We start from the raw sequence: 21,525 nt of genomic DNA on the forward strand, positions 1-21,525 counted from the left end.
TTGTACTCAGCAGAGATCAAACAGGTCGGGAAAAAAAAAAGTTCTTTGTGCTGAGGAGTTTAACATATCTGGATGTAAATACCATAAAATAAAAGCTCAAATTCCAAACTTTTGCCTCATATTCATCTTTTGAGCTGAAACTCAAATGCCTTCAGCATAAAAAAAACCCCCAAATGAATTGACTTTGCCCTTCTAATAATTTTAAAGATGTTGATTCATTCCATTCATGCCCAAAAACAAACAGGAAGTACCTCGAATTGAACAGGAAGTGACCCGAAAGTGTCACAAAAATCAACAGGAAGTGCCCAAATTTCAACAAGGGAACCCCGGAAGTGCCCTAAATTGAACAGGAAGTGACCCAGAAGTCTCCCAATGTCAACAGGAAGTGCACCAAATTGAAAAGGAAGTTGCACGTAAGTGCCCCAAAATCAACAGGAAGTGCCCCAAATTTCAACAAGGGAACCGGAAGTGCCCTAAAAGCAACAGGAAGTGCCATAAATTGAACAGGAAGTGACCCAGAAGTGTCCCAAAGTCAACAAGAAGTGCACCAAATTGAACAGGAAGTGACACAGAAGTGCCCCAAAATCAACAGGAAGCGACCCTTATTCACTCGCAACATGTTCATTAAATAAGTTAAACATGAAATGTAACAGAAACATGAAATGAAACATGAAATGTTTCATTCTACATATGCCCCAAAAATAAACAGGAAGTACCTCAAATTGAACAGGAAATGACCCGGAAGTGTCCCAAAATCATCAGGAAGTGCCCAAATTTCAACAATGGAACCGGAAGTACCCTAAATCAACAGGAAGTACCCTAAATTGAACAGGAAATGACCCAAAAGTGTCCCAAAGTCAACAGGAATTCCACCAAATTGAACAGGAAGTGACACAGAAGTGCCCCAAAATCAACAGGAAGTGCCCCAAATTCACTTCCAACATGTTCATTCAATAAGTTAAACATGAAGAGCAGTTATGAAACGAAATGTTGAAGATTGTTGTTGAAGAAAAGTGAAGATTGTGCGTGACGAGAATAAATCCTGAGCTCGAAAAGTCTGTCGTGCAAGTGAAAGTGGAGAGTCAACAACGCACACACTGACACACATACACAAAACACCATTTTGGGTCAGCACTCACTGTGGTCTAGCAGCTCCGCATTAGAACATTAGCGCAGGGCGTGAAAAAGCTTTGCAAGATCTCATAATCACTGAAGCGCACTTTACACCAGGCGCTAACTGTTGTAATGCTTTGATTGGCTTTTCCGCACACAAGCTGCTTGAACGGCTTATCGGAAAGCAACGGATACCGAAGCCGTGCATTGTGCTTACAAAAAAGCGCCGCGCCCCTGCGGGGCACTTTCGCAAGGACTTTCTCGGGATGAAATCGGACATTTGAAGCCTGTTGCCGGCGACCGCACACGATTAGGAAGCGGTTTTAATAGCGCGCCATCTGAATTGACGCGCAGCACGAGCTTTTAAACGCGGGGCTGGAACAAACCGTGACCCATCTGCAGCCTCAGGCAAGGCCACGAACGAAGCGGTTTTTATTTGTTACGGAGGTCACGTTGCACAAGCAAGCGTCCTTGTATGCTTTTTTTTTTTTTTTCAAAGGGCCCGTTTCGTAACGTGTGCCGACAAGCCTCGATGTAAGCCAAACGCTGTCATCACGGCAAACAAACACACCTCCTCCATTGTCAAACGCTCGGTGAGGCAGACGGGGTGGGATGCTGTCAAGAGTGATATTTATTAGCCGCCACGCATTTAAAGTTAATAGCAACATGGAGGAAGCCAGATTTGCATACGGCAGAGAATAGAAATGTAAGTAGTGCTTCACAACTTCCCCTTTGGGATCAATAAAATATCAAGCTATCAAAGTGTTGATGCTTTTCGAGGTTGTTGGGAATTTATTCAAGTCGTAATTATTTTTAACTCATTCACTGTCACACTAAAAAACACAACGTGTATTTTTGAGGCTATAATTTTCATCAACTTTTAAATATAAATTATTGACATTTATGCCAACAGTGTCAAGTTAGTATCTCACTGAGTGATGGGCGTTTGCGAACGTGGCAAAAAAAAAAAAAAAGCATCTTTGATTTCAATGAAACTTGGTGTACGTTTTGAAAGTGATTGTGCAACACTAATTCTAAAATTTTAGGTCAATTGGTGCAGGGATTAGGAAGCTACGGCCCACCAAATTTAAATATATTTGCGGAAAAAAGGGCGTGGCCACCTTCCTTTGAACCCTATCTCAGGACCTACCAAGGCAATCTTCAAAAAATAGGTATTCTTGGAAGGGGAATTCAACAAGGATTCCAAATCTGCATCAGGATTGGTGCATATTTTAGACACTTTTTAACCTATAATTTGACCTTGTGGATCATGTGACCTTAATTTTTGTTCATGAAATGCAATCTCTCAAGTTCTCTAAAACTTGTAAAAACTTTCACAGCTTTTTTTGTTTTGTTTAGAAGCAAAAAATAAATAAATAAATCAAAGTATCATTGACAGATCATTGACATATCAAACATTAAATATAAAAACAAGCCTGAAAACAGGATTTATGGCAAAGTGATTTTTTTTTTTTTTTAACTATGAAATACGTCATGACTGACAGGATATTTTATTTATTTTTTTTGCTTTTCTTCATTCACTCTATGCTTCATGATCTTTTCTCATGATCAATTGTTAATACCAATTTGAGTGTGAGGTTGCATAAACTTTCAACGTGTTGGAAAATATAATAATAATAATAATAATAATAATAATAATAATAATAATAATAATAATAATAATAATAATAATATGCCCTGCGATTGGCTGGCAACCAGTTCAGGGTGTACCCCGCCTACTACCCGAAGCCAGCTGGGATAGGCTCCAGCACCCCTGCGACCCTCGTGAGGAGCAAGCTGTTAAGAAATAATAATAATAATAATAATAATAATAATAAATACAATGTAAAAAAAGAAAAATAATACATCATAAAATACTAAAAAATACATACAATTAAATTGTAAAATTCTTCTACCCAAAAGTTATGTTGATCTCAAATCCAAAGCGATTGCAGCACCAACATCTATTAGTCAGTGTTTTACAAACGTGACTTTCCCAAACAAAGCTGGCTGAGACCCTCTTGCACGCCTAACCATTGAAAAAATATAAAAGACAAATATATACGTCAGTGGCAGTAAACGGTTGGATTCCAGGTAGCGAATGTCCTAAAGTGATCCTAGTCACGTCAACATACTGAATGATGTCGAGACAGGAAAAGCCAAACACAAGCCTGCAATTAACGGCAAGTGTGGAGTCTAATTGTGCCTTCCAAACAAAACAACAGCTTCCCACATCTCACAGCATAGCACGACACATCAAAAAGCTCTCCTTTGTCACAAGCACGTCTTTTTTTTTCTACCTTCCCTCTGATAGCGCCATTTGATGGTGCTGAAAATATCATAAAACAAAAAAAACAAAAAAAAGCGTCTCGTTCTTGTTCCCGTCTCATACGTCTTCACTCATGCGGAAGGCCGTCCGTCAGTTTTACCGCATGTCGACCTCCCCTCAACACAGCGCCGATGACGGATGGGCCTAAGTGCGACTAAATAACTACGGCAGGTGGGGGGGGGAGGGATGATAAAATCGTGAAAACTCACATCCCGGGTAGGAAATTGGCCATTTTGGAGCCGTTGACACAAAGGAGCTGAAGTGATATGGCAGTTCCTCACAATGTTCATCCCCTTGGAAAGCCAAAATGTCTCCGTCGCCCATAGGGAGATAGTTACAGTCCACTGGACACATTTCCGAGGAACACCAACCTAATAGGCCCATTTTTTTTTTTTTTGTCCTTGCCTTTCTCGTCTTTACGGGGTCAAAGCTGAGCTGTGCTCAAAGACGTTCGCATTCAGTATGCAGCTGAAATAAGGTGCGGTACATTCACAAGGGGGGTCATCAAACAAAGTGGGGTAATGAGGACCACTAAATCTCAATGAAAATAGCTTCCCGGCGCTTAATGAGCGAATGGAATATCAATGACAAGCTGCTTTGAGGTGACTATGGCCGGATTCGCACGACGTGGTACGAGTGGCACGATTTGGGGGGGGAAAAAAAAAATGCAGTTGTTTTGACATTTACTGTGATGTTGGTCATGTATGTTGGGAACCCCCACGAAAACCTAGATCAGTGGTGTCCAAACGACGGCCCGGGGGCCATTTGCGGCCCGCCGTCCATTTTTCAGTGCTCGCGACATATGCTAAAAATGGCATTTGACTCAGTTCAAATAAAATAAACAAAACAAAAATATTTGGAGATGGTCAAAGTAAGAAGGGAGGGTATCGAAAAACAGGTGCCATTAAAGGTTATTTTAGTTAACTAAAACTAATAAAAAAAATAAAAAAAATAAATAAAATTCAAAAAACAATATTGTTACCAAAATAAAATAAAAAGGAAAATGCCTTTTAAAAAACGAAACCTAACTGAAACTACATTTTATGCTTATAAAAATAACTAAAACTAACTATAATTATCGCAAACGTCCTTTGTTTTAGTCTTTGGGAATTAATTTAATGCATGAGCCTTTGGGGATGATTTGAAATGTGATTTTTAGTAATTTATTTTGATATAAACCGTTTGAAAGTATGTCACACAGAAGTGACGTCATCTAGCAGCAGCCAACAGAAAAGCACCTCCAGATGACGTCGCTCCCATGCTGTTTTTTAAATATTGAGCACAAGTAATACACATGTAAAAAAAAAACTAATACTGAAACTAAAAAACTAAACTAAAACTAAGCATTTTTTATAGTACTAAACTAATAAAAATTAACAGAACCACACTGAAAACTAATAAAAACTAACTAAAATCAAAAATTCCAAAACTATAATAACCCTACTGCCATATTACAAATAAATTGGTTTATATACTGTAGCATTTTTCTAAGTATGCAAAAGCACAAATTAATTATTTGTACAATTTTTAGGACTGAACACAATTTCTCTTCATTATGTGGCCCTTGCGTCCTTCTGATTTTCTGTATGTGGCCCTCAAATGAAAACGTTTGGACACCCCTGACCTAGAATATACATCTAATAGGGTTATCCTAATACAAATGTATGTACTTATTAAACCATATATGTGTCTGCTAGGTCACCAGCCCCTGAAAATCGGAGTTAAACTCGAGTTCAGGGTTATTATTATCGTTTTGGAATTTGGCCGATTTGCCGAGAACGGAGCGGTGTTACTTACAGGAAGTTAAGTGTCGGCGTGCTGGTTCTAACGTGCCGCTGCGGCCGCTTGCTGTGCAGAGGAACAAGAGGAGAGGCGGGCGCTGTTGTGTGGGGGCGGCCCCTTAATCCTCATTTCCTCCCCAACGATCTCATGGCCTCTCCTCACAATCGGCTACCTGCAAAAGGAGGACACATTTGTTGCATGAAACTAACAACTCACAAAGTCAAAGACATGACGAGAAAAATATGGTGACCATGAAATTGGTATAACATGAACACGGAATGCTCATTTTGTCGCCATGAAATGGATACAACGGATATACAAAGTCTACACACCCCTCTTCAAATGCCAGCAGTGTTGGAGGAAAAAAAAAGAAAAAAAAAAGAGAGAGAACAGCTGAACTTTATTTGAGGTAAATGAGAGCAGTTTAACTCCGACGATGCTAACATTCTGTTTACATGACTGCACAAACACGTACGTAGCTGTCAATCGGTCCAATCGTGTAATCAGTTCTTCTTACTACAGTCTTACTACAGCGAATCAGCGTAATTTCGCTTATCTGGAGGGTACGCTGTAGAGAAAAAAAATTGATGTGCTACAAAAAAACAACAAAACAAAACTGCAATTTTGGAATAAGCGTGCAAATTTTAGTTTTAATCGGCATAATAATCGAACTCAGAGAATTTTTTATTTTTATTTTTTCAAAATTATTCCCCAGTGACTACGTAAACAGACAATAAACTAATTTGCTCCGAAAAACGTATAAATCCGTTCTATTTTAAATATTAGTCCTAAAGACGTATTTATACGTTTTATTTTTATTTTTTAATTTCTTTTTTTTAATACTAGAGCATACAGAAGGCTTTGATGCAGCCTCTGAACTGCAGAGAACGGTTGAAGCAACGGTAGTTATTACGAAAACAGCCAGCAGGTGGCAGCAGAGTATAAGAGATCAACCAGGGCGATAATGAAAACAAGCTGTTTCCTCACACTTCTAAGCTGATTTGTGAATAATGATGAAACCTAGCTATATTCTAATGCTAATTGCTATAAAATGGAAACAGATAGAAATATACTTTTTTTTTTCCTGATAAAAGAAGAGATTTTAATATTTCTTTTGGTAGGTTCCATGTTTTTATACCAATAGAACACAATATTCTGTGGGCCTTGCAAAATCAGTCAAAGTCCAGTATAGCGGGAGTGAAGGGGATTGCTTGTGTAAAAATGGCTGAAATCAGATGATTTGGCAATTTCAAGTTGAACAATGGTTCTGAACGATTATACAAAGATTATTAAAATAATCGATTAATTTCATAATCAATTAGTTGTCGATTAATCCATTCATTTTGTCACCTCTAATCGGCAGTTGCCAAGCATTTCCAAATAGTAACATTGTGTTCAACGTCTTGCTTTGTGAAGTTACGTCACCACAGACCGTCTTCCATACTGGATGCACCTTCTGTCGCCAGTGACGGCAAATCTTGCCCACCTTGCGGTGCAGCACGGCGTTTTATTCTCACGCCGCGCCAGCACATGCACAAAGAACAGGTTGGTAGACGGCATACTGCGCTCTGTTAAGTGCAGTGCGAAAAGGCTTTAATGATAGGTGCTGGGTTTGAATATTTGTCAAAAGTAAGTACTGTGCTGAAATGGTCCAAAATGTTACATTGAATCAATTCTTGACTCCGCGACGCCGCGCCATACAATTTGCCCACCCCCGAGCGGATGAATAGCATCCCAAAGTGGTTATTTGCACGTGTTGTCGTCCCACACTGTTCGAATGCTCTTTGAAAACGCGGTCTTCGCTCGCAAAGTTCACATCTCAACTTGTCGCCAGTAATAAGCACATGCTCCATTTCTCTCTCTGCGGGTGTGAGACGATCATGCTTTGGTGATGTCAAAAAATATGTTGTTCGCAGTGGGGAGGGTTGGACACGGCCGCGGATGAATTATTCATTTATCACAGGGAAGATTTGACGAGAAAAAGAGAGCGGCTTGGAGCGTTCGCCGCAATCACACGCCGGATAGATTTGTACATTAAAGAACTACAGAGACGGCGTGATATGGAAACCCCGCAGATAAATGCTAACGCACTTAAATGTGAAGCGATGAACTTTTTTCCTTGGACGGGCTTACTCGCTCACATCTGCGCTTGAGTAATTTGTCTGCACTAATAGAGACACCTTGTTCTTCCTCAGCAAGATGTTCTAGCCATCAGCTGCCTCATTAGTGGAACAACAATTACTTTTCGAGCATGATATCTGGCTGCAGAGCTTTGCTAGCGTCTGCGCCGCTGCAGTTCAAATGTCACATTCCGCCACGCTCCGGGCCGCATACGCACTTTGTCTTCGGTTACAGCAGCATTTCCCGCCAACCAGTAGAGTTTGGTTCGGTTCAGTACGGTATGGGATCAAGGTGATTTTAGTGAATAAAACTAATGAAACAACTGAAACTAAAATTCAAAAAACAATTTCATTAAATGCACTATATTAATACAGGATGTTCCCCATGAACTCCTTCTCAATCTACACCTCTGGGATTCTGTTAATGTCTGGTGGTGATTTTTTTCCTCTGCATTCAAATCTTGCCAGCAGTTGGAAAACTCCCCCTTTAATAACCCTTAACCCTTGTGATTAGCCAATGGCCACACAGTACTTGATTTTGTCTGTGTTCATATCATTGCGACGGGAGATAATAGAAATCTTTTTTTTTTTTAACTCATTTGCTCCCAAAAACGTATAAATACGTTCTATTTTAAACACAACCATTTTTTTTTTTACAATTTTTTTTATGCTCGAGTATACAAAAAGTCTTTGATGCAGCCTCTGAACTGAAGAGAATGCTTGAAGCAATGGTATTTATTACAAAAACGGCCAGTAGGTGGCAGCAGAGTATAAGAGATCAACCAGGGCCATGTTTTAGTACTTGATTTTGTCTGTGTTCATATCATTGCGACGGGAGATTATAGAAATCTCTTTTTTTTTAAACTCATTTGCTCCCAAAAATGTAGAAATACGTTCTATTTTAAACACAACCATTTAAAAAAAATAAATAAATTATGCTCGAGCATAAAGAAGTCTTTGATGCAGCCTCTGAACTGAAGAGAATGCTTGAAGCAATGGTATTTCTTCCCAAAACGGCCAGTAGGTGGCAGCAGAGTATAAGAGATCAACCAGGGCCATGTTTTTCCCCACTGTTTATAAACAGCTTTGTAAATAATGATGAAAATTTGCTATAGTCTAATGCTAATTGCTGCAAAACTAAAACAGATAGAAATATATATATTTTTTAATTTCCTGATGAAAGAAGAGACTCTAATCTTGCTTTTGGTAGGTTCCATGTTTTTATAGCAAAGTCTGTCAAAATCCTGTAAAACAGCCGGGAGCGAAAGGGGTTGCTTCAGTGAAAATGGCTGGGAGTGAATGAGTTAAACAACGTATTTATCTAATGACATACTATTACCATTTATTTTTTAAATGGTGAAAAGGCTTGAAAAAGGGAGGCTTTAAAGGTGATGACTTTCCCTGTTAGACCATAAATCACAGTTGTACTCGACGAGGGGGGGAAATGTAATCTACCAATGGGTGCGTTTAAGCACTAAAGGAAGATGCGTCAGGCCTCCCGATGCTGAAATTGCATATACATTGTTGCTGCTCCAATGAAAGCTGAAAGTCTGTCTCCTCGTCAGCGGAGTCTTTTGAAGAAGCGGGCGGAGCGGCTGACGAGGGAACTCGGCACGTTTGCTTCACCACTTGAAAGACGTCAGCTTGGTTGGCCATGCAAAAATTATTCCTGCCACTCCGTCACGCTGACGGCACTGCAGAGAATTGCGGTCTTGCCGCTGGTTCATATGCAGAATAGCAAGTAGCAGCGGAGACTGAACAAGAGATGAGAACGCTGAGCTGACATTTTAAAGACGGCAGTATAACCGCAAAATGGGAAATATTTCTTTAACAAAATTTAGCCATCACGGTCAATTTTGACTGGAAGATCAAGTTAGTGGCAAGTGGGTCAAAAAAAATCAAGGTCAGGCCTAATTGTTGTCGGCCTGCTCCCAAAACATTTATCTAGCACAACAGCACAATCACGAATGTTCACAAATGTCTCTGATCAAGATGATAGATGAAACCAACCAGACCTAACATGTAATCAGATTACAGGTACATTTATTAAAAACGGGCATTGTTTTGCAGGATTACAATTGCCATACAGACAGATACGGACCCGGTTTATTTATTTATTTTTTTGTCTTCATTAACATATTTGGTATTGGAGTAATCCAAAAGTAGTTAAAAGTAAGCAAGTTACTTTTAAAAACAATTATGGTATTTGGATTACATTACCCACAAAATGTGGGTTTTTTTTAATAGTAACCGTATCACAAAACATTTTTAAAGTAACACTCCAACATATCACAAACGTCAATCATCTACTCGGATACTGGCAATCATCCCCAACTATCTTGACACTAAAACACTCATTGACTCATTCACTCCCAGCAGTTTTCATAGAAGCAAAAAAGTTACGTTCGTATCTGTTTCCGTTTAGCAGCAATTAGCATTAGAGTATAGCTAAGTGTCATATTATTCTCATTCCTGGTGAAAACACTGACAAAAGGAGCTTGTTGCAACATGGCCCTGGCTGATCTCTTATACTCTGCTGTCAATTGATGGCCATTTTTTGTAATAACTACCATTGTTTTAAGCCACCTATTCATGTCAGAAGCTGCATCAAAGCCTTCTGTATGCTCTTGCATTAAAATTTTTTTTAAAAAAATAAATAAAAAATAAAAATAAAAAACGTGTAATCAGTTTTTGAGAGTGAACGACCAAGTATTAAAAACTGTGTTTCCTCGTTTTTGGGTTTGAATGATTAACCCTTGACAAAAGCGTTTGGACACCACAGGAATCTTTTTGCTTTAAATGATTCCACTCACGCCACAGTAACTTCCAGTAAATGTTCTTGTCATTTCTGCCTTTTGGGTCACAAACAGACATTTAAGAGCGAACGAATACTCCTACGACATTGGCTACAAACGAGCTGTATTCTGGTAAGCTGCTGATTGAGGTGTATTTTTGGTGGAACCTAAAATTCGATAAGCTTCAAAGGCATTCGCCATTCGTTCTACTGTACATGCACTCGGCAGAAAAGGAATCAGTAAGACGGAAAATGATGACGATCCAATTGTACCCTTGACGTACGGGAGAGTCATTTCAATACGATACAATATGTAACAAGTGCATACCTAAGCAAATTGGAGCTCAACAGCATAAAGCTCTCCAAGAAGAAAAAAAAACCAAAACAACTTCTCGGTTTCTATCACGAGCTTTCCATATCACCTCCGTAAGCTCGTGTCTTTGCAAGCGAGAGCTTGAGACTTTGATTCCCCCCCCCTCGCAGTGTCTGTGACAAGATTAGGCTATCTCTCCCCGTGCACATGGATGACTGACTCCTTGGGGCCGGTGGCATCGCTCTCACGTCCCCATCCTCCGCGCTCCTTCCCGAGGCAGCAAACATTTCTATTTCCGACAGGATTAGCTCTCACCCACAAGCCACCCGATAGGCGACCGCGTCGCCCGGGCGGCGCTGACGCCGCCCCCCCCGCCCCCCACCCCGAGGAGCCGGGGAGAAGGCTGCTCCCTGACGAACGGGCGTCCTGCGGAGCGGTAGCTGAGTGGATCCAGTTGCCGTGCAGCTGTGACGACGTCAGCTTCATCTACCAGCATTGTGCGAATGCTGCCAAGTCTTCAGCTAATCAGAAGGCCAAACTGACGCACAAAACCAAAACACAATCCGTCTTTAAATCACAAAAAAAGAGCCATACGAATAATTAACTCATTTACTCCAAATAACGTATAAATACGTTTTTTTAATGTTCTAAGTGTCCCAAAGACGTATTTATACGTTTTTATTTATTTATTTTATTTTTTTATGCTAGAGCATACAGAAGAAGGCTTTGATGCAGCCTCTCAACTGCAAAGAACGGTTGCAGAAATGGTAGTTATTACACAAACGGCCAGCTGGTGGCAGCAGAGCAAAGCAGATCAACTGGGGCCATGTAGAAAAACAGCTCAATTACTTAAAGTTTTGTGAAAACTGATGAAACTTAGCTCTCTTCTAATGCTAATTGTTGCAAAACGGAAACAGATAGAAACATACTTTTTTTTCCTGATGAAAGAAGAGACTTTAATCTTTCTTTTGATAGGTTCCATGCTTTTATAGCAATAGAACACAATATTCTGTGGGCCTTGCAAAATCAGTCAAAATCCAGTAAAACAGTCGGGAGCGAACGGGATTACTTCTGTGAAAATGGCGGCGAGTGAATGAGTTAATCACTCACATTATATCGAACCAACAAATCCGTCAAATGATCGTAAAATGCCTCCCTGCCATTGCCGATCAGCCCGGGTTATGTTATGTCCTAAAACAAACATCACCCCCCCCCCCCTCTCTCTCTCTCTCTCTCTCTCAGTAGCTCTCTCGCAGCAGTTAATACATGCTTTCCAAAAACGTTATTGACGCAAACGCGGTGTTGCTATTTGCGCTGGCGTTAGTGAATTAGACGCTGCATATCAATGAGTCTCATTTGCATCGGGGTGGGCATATTTTTGCGTCAAACGTATGCAAATTACCTCGTTTACATACGCGCAAATAACACCGGCGCACCGTGACGCAATCTGTTCGGCAGAGCACTGAGTGACGGATTTCCCCGTCTGCGCGTGTTTAGTTGAATTAGGCGCTCGCAGATTGCTCCATTTTTGCCGGTTAGCGTGGTGCAAAGGTGACGCAAACCTTGAGTGAATAGGCCCCTCAATGTTTTCCATAAAATATACCGTAATTGCTGGACTATAAGGCGCAAATAATTATAAGCCGCACCCAGTACATTTCTAAAGGAAAAGGCATTTTGTACATACATAAGCCACAGCAGACTATTACATTAAGTTACATTAAACTTGCGCCTTCCTCCAAACATATATTCCACCCGTCTCACTCTTACCTTTTCTGCTCGGGTGCCCCTGGTGGCCGTCAGAAAAAAATACACAAATTAGCCGCATCATTGTATAACCCGCAGGGTTGAAAGCGTGTGAAAAAAAAGTCGCGGCTTATAGTCTGGCATGTACGGTAATACATAAATAATTTTTTTTTAAATGCGAACAAGATTTTAGATTTAAGTTGTAATATCAACATTCACCACTAGATGACAGACATTGGCTTAGTTGCATCCTATACTACCAAGATGAGTTGACCTAATATTTTTCGGATTCGCGTTACAAAGAGGAGCAGCTTTCACGCAGTTTCCCCATCGGATGTTCCTGTACTGTACATTCTGGAGCAACCTGCCAATATGGGTGCTTATGGAGAGCAGGTACGGATCCGAGCGTCTGATTATGTAGTACATGCGGGTGATATTGAGTTGAAAGAGTAGAAGTCTTTCATTCAGCCATTTTCTACATTTTTTTTTTTCTTTCAATCCTGAATCCTGTTCAGGGGTAAACTGGAGACGAAACCAGCTGCTGAGGAAAACATTATTACTCCAACTTACAGCAAGTGGAAAATATTTTCCACATTCTGCAGTTAAATGTGTAGAGAATACGATCAGAAAAAAAAGAGTTAAGATCTCTGTCAAAAAGATATATTAAATCAAAAAGTGCCACTGCCAAAGTACTTCAGTTGGCAAAAAAAAAAAAAAAAAAGTGGGAAGCTTTTTCTTATCTCCATTGAAGGAGAGACTTTCTGTCAGTGCTTTCTCCATTACACCAATATTTCCCCCTTATCGCGCTTCAGTAATCCTAACCCGCAAGGCTTCAAACAAGAGATTTGTTCTCCCCCCCAAAAAATAATAATAATAAAAAAAGGGGGCTTTAAAAGGATTTTTCCGAGTTTGAAATGTCTCGTTTGACAATCTGGTGTCATTTTTTTTTCTCTGTGTCTCTCTGCAAATGCAGATTCTGGGCTGATGCGGAGGCTCCTGCACTGAGGTGGGAATACGACTTTGAAACGCCGAGACTTCCTTCTTCTCGTCCCTCAACAATTAACATCTTCAAGATGCCTCCCAGCAAGGCGCTTAACCTCCACTGCACTCTGGGGACTCTTCATTGACCTGCTTGCTACTGTGCTCACAGCCTCGCAGGCAAGTTTTTTGTTTTTTTTTCCATGTTGGGGGGGGGGGGGGGGGGGGGGGCGGTATAATTGGAATGGTAAACTTTGCCTAAGCACTAAACAGAATTTTTAATTATCAGGGAAATGAAGTCGGAAAAGTCATTTCCGAGGATGGCCATTTACTCTGCTTGTTTACAATGTGAAGTAGGGCCATGAAATGATTTACAGTGGAGGCGTTGGTTGTAATTAAGATGCTTGTCTCCCAGGGAAACGGCGCGCATCACTGATGGGCTTCTTTTGATAAAACGTCTAATTGATGATGACGAGGGAAAAATAAGTTTGCAAGCTCGTGAAATTCAATGTAGAAATATTTTGAAATAATTGCACACAAAAAAAAAAAAAAAATCCACGATACTGCGAGGCCGCAAAAAGTGAACCGTGATATAGCGAGGGAACACTGTATTTAAAAAACAAAACAAAACATTTTTTGTACCTTGGTTACTGTTTATTAACCAGCGAATGGTGTTTATTTCGTGCTGCGTATTTGTGTAGTGATTAAAAAAATGGGGGGGGGGGGGGACAGATGTTTGGACAGGGCTTATTTTGATTAAACACAAGAGATAGTCTTCTTTTATGGAGGACTACAGAAATCAGTCTTGATATGCTGAAATCAGAGCATTTGAGTCATTAAAAAAATGGCTCCAAACAATTACTCGATTATTAAAATAGTTGTCGATTAATTTGATAATCGATTACTTGACGAATCAATTCATTTTGACAGCTCTTGTTGAATCTCAAAGTTGTTGAACAAATCTTGAGGTAAATTCCGTGAAATGAAAGCTTGACTTTGCAAATTTTGTCTGATCTTCATCTTTTGTTGTTAAACACCGACGTCTTTAACAACAACAAAAACAACAAAAACAACAAAAACAAAGCAATTGACCTTGCCGTTCCAAAACTTTTGGGAGGGGACCGTACGTCAGCTAGGCAAACAATGTGACATCAACGCATACAACTTAAGCAACTTAAATGCAAATAAATTCAATGCAAGAACAATATGACACAATTTGGCAGAATGCATGTTATGACTTGATTTAAGATAATTGGGACTATATTGTCAATATTTGAATCGTTGAAAACTGAAGCACTGTTACAAAGACCAACTTGAATGTGATCAGAATAAAACAGTGAGCTGTGTTCTACAAACAAAATGAACAGATGGACGATTATTCATCCAATGAAGCCGATGGCGCGATCATCAAAATGGCTTCACCGCTGCACGCCGATTCTTACCGGAAAGTAAATGAACTTGTCTGCCTGTGCCCTGAACCGACACTAAGCTTTGCGGGAGTTTCAGCTATGAAAACAGAACCCGAGTGGGGCAAATACAAGAAGAGCGCATCCATTATGCAGAGCGGAAAACAAGTGCGCAGGTATTTGAATGTTAATGCAAATTTTAGATTTGTGTCAGCGCACAATAAAAGCAAACACAAATCCGCCGCCCCCCACCCACCCCCCGAGACAACGAAAACCTCTCTGACACGCTCAAGTAATTACGGGCCGCCGCAGCCTTTTCATGGTTCATGACTCCTGGCCCCCTCGTAGCCTTCCCTGAGGCGTCTGCATTCATTTTCATAACTTCATTTCAAAGTACAATACAATCAAGGTAATTGGGGGGGGGGGGGGGGGCACCCTGCAAACTTTGGGCGATGGTCATCTTCTCGGCGTCGGGGAAGAGAGGACAGAGATGCCACACTTGCCCCCCAAGTCTAATTAGGGAGGACAGCAATTAAAGCGGGCCCAGATAAAACCGGTGTCAAGGGAGCCAAGCAGGTCAAGTACAGTTTAATGAAAGGATAAGCAATTAATCAATTAATCGGTGAAAACGACTTGGGCAACATTACAAAGTGTGATATTTTACATGATTGGTGTTAATTATTTTACATGATTTTTGGTTGGCCAGTTCAGATGTTAACCTTTACTGATGATTTGGTCGATTTTTTTTTTTTTTTTTTTTTTTTTTAAACAACATCAATATGAAATATGTATGCAGTACGACTTGGCATTTGTAAAAAAAAATAAAAAATAAAAAAAAAATAATAATAATTCTCTGGCCTGGCCATCCAATTGACTTCGTTCCAACTTAAATATATTCCACCAATTCACGCCATGAGCCCTTCCAGCTTTTCAGCTTTTCTCGATTTCGCACCCGATTATTTCCCACATTCTACATTTTCCATTTAATTTCCATTTCCATTTAATCTGCCGGTCAGATGTTTTCTGTGACAGATCTTTGGCGAGCTTTTTACCTTGAAAGTGTCCTCATCACAAAAGGTCACCAATAGAACACTTTTTTTTTTCTTTTTCTGCTGACTCAGCTGCTATCTCCAATATATCACGTGTCTCTCGGCTTCAAGTTCCCCATGATTGTTTTCTAGTTTTCCCAGCTAGTCCATTGCAGTGAGTAAAAGACAAAAAACAAAAAAAACCAATCAGGCTTCATCGCCCACGTGTAAACAAAGGGAATAATTCAATAGTACATAAAGCCCTCACGGTGTCTTTTAGAGATGATTTTTTTTTATGGTGACGCCAACTCGCAGCATTTATTTACAATCATTGCTTTCTTAAAGTTATCCCCTGTGAAAGGTTTGGAACTGTTTACAGAGAACATGATACAATATTCAAGCATTTTAAGTTAGAGGCATTTCATCTAACAAATATGGATTAAAAAAAAAAAAAACAGTCCAAGGTAAACAACACAAAAAGAGGCTAAGTGCAGTGTGGCAGATGGTGTTCAATGTTTGGAGTTTTTTTTTTTTTGCTATGTAACAAACTGTCGACTCCGGGAAATAAATAAATAAATAAAACGGGTCAAAAGCCTTTGAGCGCTCATTTCATTACCATAAAGAAGTACACTGACTGAGTGGCATTTTAGGGTCTGGAGATTAATGGCTGATGCGTATATGAATGTGTCATGTCAAGAGGTGTCGACCGCTCGACTGGATGGGGCTCACTTGTACAAGTAGGATGATTTCGATGGGAAGATGACACGATGCCGACACACTCAAACGGTAGAAATGCTGACTGATTTCAATGTGTTGCGGGAAAACTTTCAGGACATTAGAGCAGTGGTCCCCAACCGGGGTCCAACCGGTACAATGGAAAAGCGGCTTGTGTGGTAACAAGCACAAAAGATGTCATTGTGCTATTGTTGCATAAAGTTGCAATGAGTTCGGGGCAAGATTTTGCTAAAAGGTGTTATCAGGACCAAAATCCCCAATGCAGAACAAAGAGTTGTCTTTTTGAAAATACAGTACGTCATGTGACTTTGCTGTCAAAAGGATTAAAAGTTACAGGAAGGAAGTCCTCGAGTCACGGATGAGTTCTGTTCCTACGCTGGTGATGTAACCCGAAATTCAACTTAAAGTTGTATTTCACCGTTAAAGTCGATATTTACGTCAAAATAATTTGTACAGTAATTTAAAAAAAACATTTGCGCCACCCGGAAGTTGCCCGAACCAATATTTCGTGTTTCCACACGGACATTCATTGTTGACGGACGGAAAAGCAGAGCTAATGGAAACTTAAACACGGAAATGTGGCGAGCCGACCTGCTTGATGCTGGAAGTAACAACAACATAGGGCTGCTCGATTATGGGAAAAATAATATGCTTATTTTGGCTATAATTTAAATCAATATTATTCAAACAATTATTTTTTTGGTATAAAACAAGAAAACGTTTAAGCATTTAAAAATATTAAGACCAATTTAAAAAAAAAATAAATAGAAACACTGTAATTATGCAAGTTCCTTTTGGACCAAACAGAATTCATCATAATATGTATTTATAATAATAATACAGTAAATATTCATTTATTCATGTTGGCAAAAATTTGGAATGCAGCATGTGCACTGTGCAGTAGGACAATCATTTATTTTTTGGTACAAAAGTACAAAATGTTTAAATGTAAAATAATAATAATAATAATAATAATAATAATAATAATAATAATAAATATTAACACAAGTAAAATTCATTGAAACGCTATCATGATGCAAGTTCCTTTTGGATGAAACATTTATTAAATTAGTCATTTTAAAATTAAAAAAAAAGGTGCAAATATATAAATGTAATAAACTCGAAAATTTGTATTCATAATCTTTTTTTACGATTATGCTGATTTTGTAATTGTGGATTGTAATAATTGAAATTTTGATGAATTGATTTTGATTCATCTCCATCACAAAACGTTACTTTTCACTTACTTCAGCCAAGCACAGCATTATGAACTACGTACTGCAGACTATGATACTTTACGCTGTTGAGCCAATAGTAACATACGGTGTGCATTGTTTACAAAGTAATTCAAGATGGCGGAGGGCGGCGACCATACTGCGTGATGAGGTTCATATCGTGATAATATCGTAGTGTGAAATTTGAGTATCGTTCGATCCCATTAGTGATTACCGTGGGAAATTAACGAAATCGAAGGCGCTACGGGCGAGGCACGGGTGTCGTAAAGTCGAAACGTGGCAGGTGGCGTACTCGAGGACTCCCTGTCTAAAAGTTTGAAAAAGCAATCAGCAAACCTGCAGCTGGCACAGGACTGACAGTATCGTGTAGCAATCTCAACTTTGACCTACTTCCTTGATCTGCTACCTCAGACAAGTCGAGCCTTTGTCGAGATAAAAAACGAGTTCTTGAGCAGGTCAAAAACTTTCCTTGATGATGACCGACATATTGATCAATCTGACTGGCTATCAGCGGCAAGATGACTTGCTGATGATTTATCGCAGCTTCTCCGGCGGCGCTTCAATCAAGAGAGCGCGAGGTTGACGTAAACAATGAAAGTAATCGGATCGTATTGCAGTCGGTCAGGAGAACCCCTCCCGAGATTCCCTCCCCATCTCAGTGGAGCCTTATCGGCGATGCGCCTCCGATAAACTCCTGAAGGGACTCTCAGGGTTTGGCCCCGTACGGATCGACTGGAATGAAACGGCGGAGGAGGGCGCTCGATTCATCTCTCTCTCTCTCTTAGGGAGATAAGCACTGTTTGTCAGTCTGATTGACGTATCAAAGGACGGCAGCCTATGCCATTGGGGTGGGGGGTGCGGGGCTGGGGGTGACATCTGAAAGCCTTTTTCAGCCTTTACACCAGACTGGCTTCTGATGTAAACAAGCGGGGATGTGCGCTGCTTTCAGCCCCAAAGCGGCAACAAAAACAGGATAAAGGCGATTCAGGTATATCTTATTTTTTGAAAATGGCAGCCCACTGGAATCATCGGTTGTTTCCCCCCCCCCCCCCCCCCCACTCTCTTTAGAAGGAAGTGAGAGAAACAATGGCATCAAGAGACAACGCTTCCACTGAATGCTGATTAACTAAGTGAAGGCGTGTGAATCTCAAAGCGGCATCCGGAGGAATCGGAGCCGTCATCTGGAAAAAAAAAAAAGTGTTTATCAGCAGAGGCTTGTTGACCCCAAGGCGTCGCCAGTGTATAAAAGACGGTACAGTGAGCACAGAGAATGTGAGAGAGGCCTCGTGTCATGCAAAATGAGAGTGGCGAGGCCCGCGACAGCTTTACGACTGCTCACGTGAGGCTTAGAGGAAGAACCGTGAGACTCGGATGCGTTTCCAAAAGATTTCACCTGATGACGTCTGCAATGAGGTTTCACCTAATTGAAGTCTGTAATGAAAATTAGCTAAACGTCACAAAAGCGTCAACTCACTGATCAGTCCATCCTAAGAATCTCTACGCCAGTCCCTAAACCCAAACGAAAGCAACCTGGTTCCCAAGAAAGTATGTGAAGTACCCAGCTCGTACTCAATGATATTTTGTTGTAAATGTTTAGTGCTCGTCTATTTAACTCATTCACTCCCAGCCATTTTCACAAAAGCAATCCCGTTCGCTCCCGGCTGTTTTACTGGATTTTGCAAGGCCCACAGAATATTTCGTTCAATTGCTATAAAAGCATGGAACCTACCAAAAGAAAGATTAAAGTCTCTTCTTTCATCAGGGAAAAAAAGTATCTTTCTATCTGTTTCCGTTTTGCAGTAATTAGCATTAGAAGACAGCTAAGTTTCATCAGTTTTCAAAAATCTATTCAAAATTGTAAGTAATTGAGCTTTTTTTCTAGATGGCCCTGGTTGATCTCCTTTGCTCTGCTGCCACCTGCTGGCCGTTTGTGTAATACTACCATTTCTGCAGCCGTTCTTTGCAGTTGAGAGGCTGCATCAAAGCTTTCTGTATGCTCTAGCATTAAAAAAAAAAAAAGAAGACAAAAAAACGTATAAATACATCTTTGGGACACTTAAAACATTAAAAAAAAACGTATTTACACGTTATTGGGAGCAAATGAGTTAATAAACGTTTATCCTGTTGGGCAGCCGAGCTAAAGTGCGCAACTGAGTTGGATGGCGTGAAAATCGGTCCAGTCAAAAGGTTTTAAACAACACAACAACCGTCAGAAGAGTTAATGAATTCATACAGCATTAAACACTCACCCCCCATTTCCAAGAAGTCATTATCATATCCATTACTGTTACACTCCGATAATATCCAGAAAAGCATAGCAGAGTCGAATGAGCCTGTTTCCAGCTAACAGCAGAATAAACATTTCAATTCGAGCGTCATCTGACATCATCGCCCGCATGATAACATGTAACAGTGCGGACACCAACTACTGGAATTGACTGAAGTCTTCGTATTCACCGCACTGTTATCTCAAATTCATTTTTACAGCCATCCATTCTCTGAATCGCTTAACCGCAGTCCATCCTTTCATTTGGTTGCGTTAGTTCCATTTGATACGGTGCGGCTCAGTTTGGGACGGTTTGAAGCGATGACTTTTTTTGTTGTCATTTTACATGCATTGAAATGAACTTGTCAGTACTGTAAACGTGTCATTTCCTTCTAAGATATATCTCTCCAATCATAAACAATTTGATATGTATTGATAGTATTGAAGTGGAACGATTCAATTTGGTAGTTCAAACCGGTTTTGTTACACCCCTAAAAGACCTGCATAGACTGAAGACTAGATTGTCAAAATTTCGCAATTGTGAATGTATATGATTGAATACAACTGATTTGGGAAAACGATTTCATCGCTGCTATGTGTGGAAAAATGTTTGGTTTTTTTCCCTTTCATTTTTTTTATTTATTTATTTTTTATTTTTGGGATGAAAATGAATGTAGACATCCCAAAAAATAAATAAATAAATAAAATAAAGTTAAAAAAAAAGACAAGTGTTTTTCACACAACAGTGCCAATTCATTTCATTAAAAGTTATAAGCATAATATGTGATTAATTCTGTCCAACCAGCAGATGCATCACTGATACACTGGCATCTACCTAACTTTCTTAAAGAAGTCAACATCACATGGGAAGTTTAGCAAGAACATCACAGACCTCCAGGAGGGCCACATTCATCTACTCAATACAACACTTTCCCCATCAGATTTTGATGGTAAATATTGAACACTTTTATATTTAAGTTTGGCAACCCCAACTGGTTTTGGATCCGATTATCAAGACAAATCCACTCTTAACACTCCCCACAGACATAAGGATAATTTTACAGGACAGGCTTATAAGACATAAGATAGTCATTTAATGTTAGGGAAGAAGCAAAATCAGGACAAAATCAGCCCGACTGTCTTTTGTGTGTACCCAGCCTAAGGTACTGAAGTTGCAGTTATGTTGAAAAGGACACAGTAAAGCATTCTAAATACAAGGACAGCATAATCCGATCGCTCTCAAAGCCTATCCAGGAGTTCTATTTTCTGAAGGGTCAGGATCTCTCTCTGGTGCTGAGGCTCACGACCAGAAGCCTTCCAAGATGGAGGACGCTTAAGAACGTATGGTGTTACCAGCAACCAATCGGAGCCCAAGAGAATGAAGATCCAACAAGTTGTTCGTTTCCAATACTCTACAGTGATTATATTAACATAAAAAGCTGTTTAAAATTTGGATAAGTTTGTCTTGAATCTGTGTTTTTCTCCTGTCCATTTTCTTGATCATCATCGTCCCTATAAACGAGATTTTAGAAATTCAAAATCACGAACAGAGAAATGTCTGTATTGCCAGCTTCACTCACACAGACTGCGTTTAAAAACCTCTGTGGGCGCTTATAAGAGATCGCGGCTCCCATCTGAAAATTTGATTATCCAGCTTTTATGTTCATATCTCACACATGCGGG

The 21,525-nt window shown here is 39.9% G+C and overlaps 1 protein-coding gene across 7 annotated transcripts in view; it reads right to left on the reverse strand.

Annotated features, from left to right (window-relative positions):
• The window catches only part of lingo1a (leucine rich repeat and Ig domain containing 1a), a 340,201-nt gene that overhangs the window by 58,445 nt on the left and 260,231 nt on the right, over nt 1-21,525 (reverse strand). For all 7 annotated transcript variants that reach the window (XM_077517517.1, XM_077517520.1, XM_077517518.1 and 4 more), the window contains one exon: nt 5,240-5,396. The gene's annotated coding sequence lies outside the window, so the exon portion shown is untranslated. The remainder of the gene's footprint in view (nt 1-5,239; nt 5,397-21,525) is intronic.

This window comes from Festucalex cinctus, chromosome 3, assembly GCF_051991245.1.
Source record: "Festucalex cinctus isolate MCC-2025b chromosome 3, RoL_Fcin_1.0, whole genome shotgun sequence".
NCBI classification, from domain to species: domain Eukaryota; kingdom Metazoa; phylum Chordata; class Actinopteri; order Syngnathiformes; family Syngnathidae; genus Festucalex; species Festucalex cinctus.